General features: G+C 49.4%; 1 long non-coding RNA gene across 1 annotated transcript; it reads left to right on the top strand.

The window, feature by feature from the left end:
• The first annotated feature begins 2,542 nt into the window (after positions 1-2,542).
• LOC136158370 (uncharacterized) lies at positions 2,543-8,922 on the top strand. Its single transcript, XR_010661335.1, has 3 exons — positions 2,543-2,585; positions 3,272-3,354; positions 8,497-8,922. It is a non-coding gene; the product is annotated as an uncharacterized lncRNA (long non-coding RNA).
• Positions 8,923-9,157: the final 235 nt, after the last annotated feature.

The raw sequence follows: 9,157 nt of genomic DNA on the forward strand, positions 1-9,157 counted from the left end.
CCAGGTGGACTCTAATTCCTAACGTCTAAACTCCCCCAGAGTAAAACATACGTGTTCTGCGATTTTGGACAATTTTTCTCCCCTGGTGTTAACTGATTGTTTAAAAACAAATGAACCCCAAAGCCATCCAGATCGGGTCAATTTCCTCTGCCTGCCATCTGATCCACAAAGACAAAAATAGGGAATTTTCCTGTGCTGACTTTGCTCCAAAGGAAAGAAGGCGAAACAGTGTGGGAAAATGTCTTGGTTGTGCTGAGGCCTTGGAGAAGACCCAACGGCAGAGCATCCCCTGGGGTGTGGGCTGGAAATGTGATGAATGAGCCGGCCGGGGAGCCCTGCCTCCTCCCCAGCATATGTTTTTGTACTTTCTTCCTAATATATTGCAGGATTATTGCTAAGGCGTGAACAGTTCTGGAACTCCTCCCCACCCCTTAAGACTCAGCCAGCCCACCCCACGTTTTACTTGAAACATAAACTACTTGGAAAGACAAGGCCCCACAATTGTTACAAGGGCGCAAAGCATGAACAGTGAAGGTGCACCTGTGCGTCATCTGGGGCTTTCCAAACGCAACGACATTCACATCTTTAAGGACGGGGGAGAAGGGAGAACAACACCATGCTTTATGGATAAGCGGCAGATCCAGAGCGTGTAAGAGCGTGTGCAATTGCGCTTAGAATCATACCAGGATTTCTTTTTAACAAAATTGTTTCCTGAAAAAAACACATGTGCCCAAAACTTTCCCAACCATTTTAATAAATGTGGAAAATGTCATCCTTAGGCTGATCTCTGAGTAATGATTACATCGAAGCAGTGATTTTAGTACTTCTTTGAGTTTTCCAAAGTTTTTTGAACCTTTTTGATGGGTCAGTGAAGATTTTATTTTTTTCAAACTCTCAGAGACAAAAAAAAAAGTTATATTTGTCCAAAGTTTAATGAACTTGAAAAGTCCAGGAAACTGAGTTTCTGTTTATAATCACATGAGGTTACTGTTGGTCCACACCAGAAAGGCTCTGCGGGAGGAGGGGAGGTTTGAATATTAGCTTTCTGGTCCTCTGATGCAACATCTACAAAAGCTAAATATCCAGAATTTCTGTCAAGCCACCAAGTGTTATGTCTGACAGGAGGAGGAATTCCAAAGTTCAGCTTTTGCAGCTGTAGCTGGCAAAGGGAAGGGACAGAAAGGGGGTACTCTGGCCACAGGGCTTTGGCATGTGCATAGGAGTTGTATGTGCAGCCAGGGGCTGATCATGCACTGACCCCCCTGCTCTGCACCTCCCCCAGACATGTGCCCAGTGACAGGAGAAGCCCAATGAGCAGGTCAGAGCCAGGGGCTAGAGGCAAGAGGATGAGAACAGCAGGAACCGTAACCCACTGCGAACATGCTCAGAAGCCTAAGCAGCTCATCTGGACGCAGTCAGGGTGGTCCCAGTGCTCTACCGTTTCAAGTGGCCTTGCTCTCCCTTGCCCCTTCCACCCCTTTCACCCGCCCCGTACCCTCTTGGGATCTCCGTGACTTGTTTGATCTCTGGGTCACCAGGGGCCATTAATGCCCAGGCAGCCTCATGGATTTTACCAGGTGCATTTCCTCCAGGCAGAAAGGCTGTCTGGGACCCATTCCTCATTGTCTTTCCCCCATTGAGTCCTTGTTTTCTCTTGCTGTTCCCATACCTAGAGGAGGAAAAGTAAATAGAAGCCAGAATGTCAAGTTCAAATTAGAGGGAGGGAAACAAGAAGTAAAAAGAAAGAGAAGGATTAGGCCCCAAAAAGAATCAGCTTTGCCTTTCAATCAGCTCTAACCATCCCAATCAGTTCTATTCATTCTAATCCCCCTGGTAATTCATTTCTTTTGAGCAATAGTCGTAGCTACAGTTTGTTTAAATTTCATGCAGATAATCTAAAATTTTCCAACTGATGTAGCAAAACAGACAGACAAAAGCTTACAGAAGTCACTACGGGGATGAACAGAGCTGTATCACCACCCCTGAAACCATGAACCATGGAAGACACAAGCGGTGTGCACCCTGGGGCTTCTGATCAACCCTCAGCACCTCAGGAGGAAATCACGGGTAACAGGGCTCTCGGCCTTCTTGGCGGCCATGGGGACTAAGGGACTCAGGCCCTGGGAAGCCCATGGAACAGCGATCAGTGAACGGTGTTGGTTTCTAATGCAGGAAAATTGCTGGCCACCCATTAGTTCCCAAATCGTCTCTGTGCTTCAGGCAGGGCCCCGCAGAGCCTGTCCTCACGAGCTGCTGCTGAGTGAAGGAGCTGCAGCATGACTCAGAGAGCCTGCTAGAGCATCCCCACCCGCTGCCTTTACGCCTTTATGCCAGCTCTCGTTTCAATCCCGCAGAGAAGTGGCCAGTGACCGGCAGAGGAGAGGGGGCCCGTGGTGAGAGAGGAACTGGCCTCTTGGAAACCACGAGACTGGCTTGAGGAGGGGCCCGCAGCCCAGGCATGGCAACCACTGAGGCTCTTTGGGATTATCAAAGGACAACTTCCAGATGGACGTCCCCAGGTGTGGCCCCGTGGACACGGGAAGGAAGGCCGATGGTAGGAGGCGCGGTCACTGATGGCATTCTGGGTGAGGTCTGGGTCTGGATCTGGGGGCTTACTTCCAGCTAGAGATATAGACAGTAGCTCAGAACCTAGATCCCAGATAACTAGGAGAACCCCCAATTCCCTCCCGACCGAGAAGAACACTTTGGTCCAAAGGCAATACATGGCTCACATGTGACACGTGGAGCCTAATCCCTGTAACAGAAGCGCCTGAACAGAGGGTGAATTTACTCCTGACTTTGAATTCACTGTCACTCTTCAGCCGCACCTGACTTCACTCTCAAGGTGCTGGGGACAGAGGAGACTTTGGGTTTCCTGTGCTCCGGGCCCACGCATCTCCCAGGCTGGAACGTTCCAAACCCATCAGGAGGGAGAGGAGTCGTCAGAGCAACTGTTTGCATAATTGTTTTTGTTTTTAAAAATCCATCCCCAGAAATAAAATGGGGATGCCAGATCCCCATGGTAATAAAAGTGAACCCCCAACCCCCTTTTAAAAATGTAATGCTTCCCTCTCGCCCCGAAAATGTTTACCTTATCTGTTTTTAAGACTTAAAAGGCAAACAACACAGTAATTATCTTTAGGAAAATGGGAAGTAGTGAGAGCCAGAGAGAATGAGTCATACTTCTGTTTTCCTTTTTTTCCTATCATAACTGTTTCTCTTGGAAGGCATCTGAGTCGTGGTTATTAATTTATCTTTATGCGATTTCCAGCTGTTGATCACGTGTTAAACCATACATGAAGGGGAACAAGAGGGGTGTCTGGGGACCAAAGCCTTCCTCAAAGTGAAGAGCAGGTTTCTAAAGTCACGAACCCTGGCACCCCCATCCCTCGGCAACCCCCGCCACTTCCCCGGGAGGCGCCCGACCCAGTGCATGAGGAAGGGTCGGGAATCAGCTGGAATGTGGAGTCTGCCCATTCGTGGGAGAGGAGCCTGGGAAGTTGAGCGCCGCGAGGTCAGCTCTGAAGCCGGGTGGGTGAAGGAGAGGACGCCAACAGCTGGGTGGTCCCTGGGGGAGCCTGCTCCCTTGCACGGGCAGCTCCCGCAGCACCTACTGCTTGCCTGGCCCTAGTTTAAAAGCGCTGACCACACAGTCGCCACCTGCACTCGCTAGGGCCCCTTAGCAGCTGGTCATCGGGAAGGGTGGGAGCCACCTGGGATGCGACCTTGGTGTGAAAGAGCCAAAAGCTCGTCTGGGGACACAGACCCCACCTTCTTCTCAGGTTTCCACCTCCCACGCGAACTGCCCCAGAAAATCGTTTGATGAAACCAAAGTGTTTCGTATAAACTGTGAATCTCTAAATTGTGAATAATGGTGCCTGCCCCCGCAGGAAGGGAGAGGGGATGCTGGCTCCATGGGGAACCCCACGCTGTGCTTCACAAAGGGGGTGCGGGCTCCATGGGGAACCCCACGCTGTGCTTCACAAAGGGGGTGCGGGCTCCATGTGAGCGGCCACCCGGCAGAGGTCAGGGTCTGATGAGGAAACGCGTGTCCCAGGTTGGGGAAAGCGGGGGCAAGGGAGCCTTTGGAGGAGTCAGGTCTTGATTTGGGGGGGGGGTGGGTCCAAGGAGAGGGAGCAGGGCCTGGGGCCTCTGGGGGAAGGACGTCCACGTTCACGGGGTAGACCAGGGTGGCTGAGCCCGCGGCTTCAGGAAGAGACCAGGTGAGCAGCAGCTGCCTCCGGGGCCCTGAAAAGCAGGGGTCCTGTCTTCCTGCTCTGTCTGCTGTGTATGTCGGGGAGCGCTGATGGACGGGTAGCCTCGGAGGGACACAAGCTTCCGAGTGACTTCAACTCCTTTTGCACTGGCCTAGCGACACCCGAAGCCTCAGGGTGTAGAATCCACCTTGAAACTCTCTCTCTGTAAACGCAGCCATCAACCGGCCTAGACACCCTGATGGGGCTTCCCCGGTGGCTCAGTGGTAAAGAATCCATCTGCAAATGCAGGAGACACGGGTTCGATCCCTGGGTCAGGAAGATCCCCTGGAGGAGGAAGTGGCAACCCACTCCAGTCTTCTTACCTGGAGAATCCCATGGACAGAGGAGCCTGGCGGGCTATACAGTCCATGGGGTCACAAAGAGTCAGACATGACTGAGTGAATGTGCATGCACGCGCGCGCACACACACACACACACACACACACAGGCCCTGATGAGTCGCCAGGCAAGCCGAGTCCCTCTGCTGTGGGCGCCTCTGACCAGTGGGGGTCACACTCTGGGCTATAAGAACAACATCGCAGGCCGGACTGCAGCCGCCACACGGCCATGCGGTGTAGAGGGAATATGGTAATACTCTGAAATGGCAATTCTCCTAAATAAATAGCACATCAACTTACTTAAACCTAATCATAAATGGTACAAATTGGGCCCATGTGCAAACAGAAACCTGAGCCCGCCTCCGGAGTTAAAGCAGCCATTGTCTCTCTCCTGACCTGGGCTCCAAAGCCTTGCGTGTCCGATTACATCTGTTAAAACGATTTGAATGCCAGCCCCTATTTTAATTATAAATATATAAAAATTTTTAATAAGACGGCATTCTGGGCTTGCTAAGCTTTTAAAATGTTCGTTGGGGGTGGAGCGGGCAGAGGAGAATTCCGTGTGCCCCAGACCCAGTGCCAGCATTCTAATGATTGAATGTTTTCCTGTAATAAATTGAAAAAATCTGGTGTGTAAGCATGGCTCCAAATCGCTTGGCATTAGAAAACGTAATCTGTTACCTGGCTTCCAACGCGTGGGACCTTGGTGAGGAGCTGCCAATGCTGAAGAGAGGGAAAGATATAAAAGGAAGCCCGGGGCTCCCCGCCCTCCCCCCACCCCACGAAGGGTCTCCACCAGCCTCCCCCTGCCCTCACCTCCTTCCACCTGTTCTCACTTCCTCATGGCTCCGTCTCCCCAAACCAGGACAACAGGGGTGTCTCAGGACCCACGCCGGCTCCAAGCCACCTTCTCTGCACCTCTCCAAACCTCAGGCCTGCTTAATTATGATTAATTGCCACATGGATAATCAGATACAGTTTCAAAAGGTTGGAAATGACATTCCAAGGACACCAGGGAAGAAGCAAGATCTTTCTTTGTTCTCAGGAAGAAAAGGCAGGTCCCTCCCTCAGCCCCATAACCTTTTCTTATTTTAACAATTCCAAACAGAATTAATACCATCAGTATATTGTTCCCACCCTGGGGGATTGAACTTCAACTGTACAATTTCTGCAGCTGTCAGTGTTTCAGACCTCCTGTCAATAATGCAGTGTTGGGGTGCCCTTCTGCTTGAATGAAAGCAGTTTCAAGTTTCTGCTTTACGTCTGTGCTTTCTGGGTGGTGGGACATGATGAGAAAGTACAAAAAAAAAAATAATAACAGCAGTTAAAAAGCTTCCACTCTTGACTTAACTGGATCAAATGTAATAGACTTCAGTCTTTTCTCCTGATTTCCTCTGCTTGTTTTAGAAAACACTGTGAAAAGTGCGGGCGATTTTGTCTTGCCAGCTCTTCCCTCCATTTAAAATCCCTTTGGCTAAGTCAAGGATCACAGCATGTCATTTCCAGTCTAACAGAAGTGCTGGGCCCCGCTCAGCTCCTATTACCAGGAGGCAAATCCCTTGGTTCCCGGCGCCAGGGTTGCTGCACTTGGCTTCCATCCCAGTATTGTTCCCTCATTGCATTCCAGAGGCCTCTCTTCGAGTTAATGTTTGCACTGGGAGGTCCAAATATCCAGCAATCAGCACGGAACTTTTCTCTTTTTGTTGAGAATTGCAGGTTTCAAATGCAATCACTGGCTTTAAAGAAAAACTTACAGGTGAACACAAAAAGCACTAATTTACATTTTATTCACAAACAATAATATTTGTAGCAGTTCCACCATGTGTGCCCATAAAAGAGTTTTAGAAGATGTCTGGTTTTTTAAGACTTTATGGTGGCTGGAATTGGTTTACCAATTTAAAAGCAGCCATTTTATTTTATTTTATTTTATTTTTTTAAATTCTAAACAGCATAAAAGCATTTTATCTTAGAAGGCTAAGGCTCCATACATTCTGCATCATTAATACATGTGCCTCACGTGGGAAACAGCCTTCAGGAAAGGCTAAACTAATTTGAACCAGTTTCAAGCGCATAGCATTTAATTAAATCACATCTTCAGAGCACATTTTAAAGGTTGGGATTTTCAGAGCCCGTGGTTGGACCACGCTCAGCATCTTGGCCATGGCTCTGGACACCTCTGCCAAGATGCCCAGGACTAACGGGCTGTGATCGGGACCAACATTTCATGGAGTTTTGCACCGGATTTCATGCCCAATCGAAACACCAGGGGGACCTCGAGGTTTTGACCTTACTAAACACAGCAGAGACCCTCTGGCACAGCCAAGTCCCTCTCAAGAGCACAGCCACACAGCACTCTGGTTTCCCTGGGTCCCAGCCGTGGGCCACCGGAGGGCTTCCCCACTCTCTCATCAGGGAACCTGGAGCCGGGTCCATGGCCCAAGGCACTGAGGCTGCAGACCACCCTTCCCTCACCCCATGCACCACCATCCCCCAGGACCCAGAAGCTTCTGCACAAGACTTACTGGGGAAATAGTGACGGCAAGGAGTCCAGCTGGGAAGATGCCCCTGGAGCAGGGTGCTGAAGGCTCAGTCTCCCTGGAGTGAAGGTGATGGGGCAATGCCACACTCTGCCAACCCAGAGGACAGACCGATGAGCCTGGATCCTCCGAGAGACAGTCCCCCAAGGACACCCCAGCCTGGGCCCGATGTGCGGAGGAGGGAGTACAGAGCTTTTTTCTCCACTGCCCACATCCACCTCCAGCGCTTCCTCTCTTCTGATCCATCAGTGTTTCTCTGAGCCTCAAAAGCTAAACAAAGACAACCCCCTTGTTCTCTCTTACTCATCAGCAACTTCAAAACGAAAAGAACCCTTGTCTGGACTGCTCAGTCTCGTGTTGATTTCACCCCATTCTTCCGAAAGCCGCAGCTCCAGGAGGACGACCGCAGCATCACTCCCACTTCCGTCTCAGAGCCTGGAAAGTGTTTGTCCCCTCTCTTTCCTGTTGTGTTGCCCTTGACCAGACAGACAAAAGAGGCACAAGCCAGTGTCTGCTGGCCAGTCGGTGTCAACCCCTTCTGGCTGCTCACCCCTACTGCTTTTCCAAGCCCCCAGTGACTCCCGGGGGGAGTGAGCAACACCCTGCCCTTGCTGACTTCCTCAGGAGTATCCCTCAGCAGAGTATGATCAATGTACACTCACCTCCTACACTCATATCCTCACCTGCTTTACTCACCTCCTAGGCTCTCCTCCTCACCTCCCACACACTCACCTGCATACACTCATGTCCCATATACTGACCTCATGCTCACCTCCTATGCTCACCTCCTTTACTCACCTCCCATATACTCACCTGCATATACTCACCTCCTATATACTGACCTCATACTCACTTCCCATATACTCACCTGCATATACTCACTCGCCATATAGTGACCTCATACTCACCTCCTATGCTCACTCCCCATATACTCACCTCCTATACTCACCACCCATATACTCACCTGCATATACTCACCCCCATATACTGACCTCATACTCACTGCCTATACTCACCTCCTATGCTCACTCCCCATATACTCACCTTCTATACTCACCACCCATATACTCACCTGCATATACTCACCCCCATATACTGACCTCATACTCACTGGCTATACTCACCTCCTATGCTCACTCCCCATATACTCACCTTCTATACTCACCACCCATATACTCACCTGCATATACTCACCCCCCATATACTGACCTCATATTCACCTCCTATACTCACCTCCTATGCTCACTCCCCATATACTCACCTGCATATACTTACCTCCCATATACTCACCTCCCCTATTCTCATCACCTATACTCACATCCAATATACTCACCTGAGAAGTCATAATCTCTGCCTTCATTTAAGGGTCAAGTCCCTTGGACTGCAAGGAGATCAAACCAGTCAATCCTAAAGGAATGAACCCTGATGATTCATTGAAAGGACTGTTGCTGAAGCTGAAGCTCCAATACTTTGGCCATCTGATACAAAGAGCTGACTCATTGGAAAAGACCCTGATGCTGGGAAAGATTGAGGGCAAAAGGAGAAGAGGGCAGCAGAGAGTGAGATGATTAGATAGCATCAACGACTCAGTGGACGTGAATTTGAGCAAACCCCCGGAGATGGTAAAGGCCAGGTGGCATGGACAATCTCCGGTCCATGGGGTCACAAAGATTTGGACACAACTGAGTGACTGAACAACAGCGTGTGTAGACAGGTGGGTAGGTAGGCAGATCTCATATTGAATCTATTTCTCTCTAGAGAATCCTGACTAACTGAAACTCCTTCAAGAGACACCAGCTATTTGAATTTTTTATGTAAAAGTTCCTAATTTTAAACATCAGTTTAAAAACTTTAGAACATTATGGGATGAACAGAAAGCTTTAGCTGATTCAATTAAATACTTGGCTTCCATATGACAATCTTTATGCTAAAGTATGTGTCTTAATAATAAACATTTTAATCAGAATTCTGGTGATTTCTAAATTTCAAGAAAGATAATTAATGATTGAAGGAATTTCTTTTATTT

The sequence above is a fragment of the Muntiacus reevesi genome, chromosome 2, assembly GCF_963930625.1.
Source record: "Muntiacus reevesi chromosome 2, mMunRee1.1, whole genome shotgun sequence".
In the NCBI taxonomy this organism is placed as follows: Eukaryota; Metazoa; Chordata; class Mammalia; order Artiodactyla; family Cervidae; genus Muntiacus; species Muntiacus reevesi.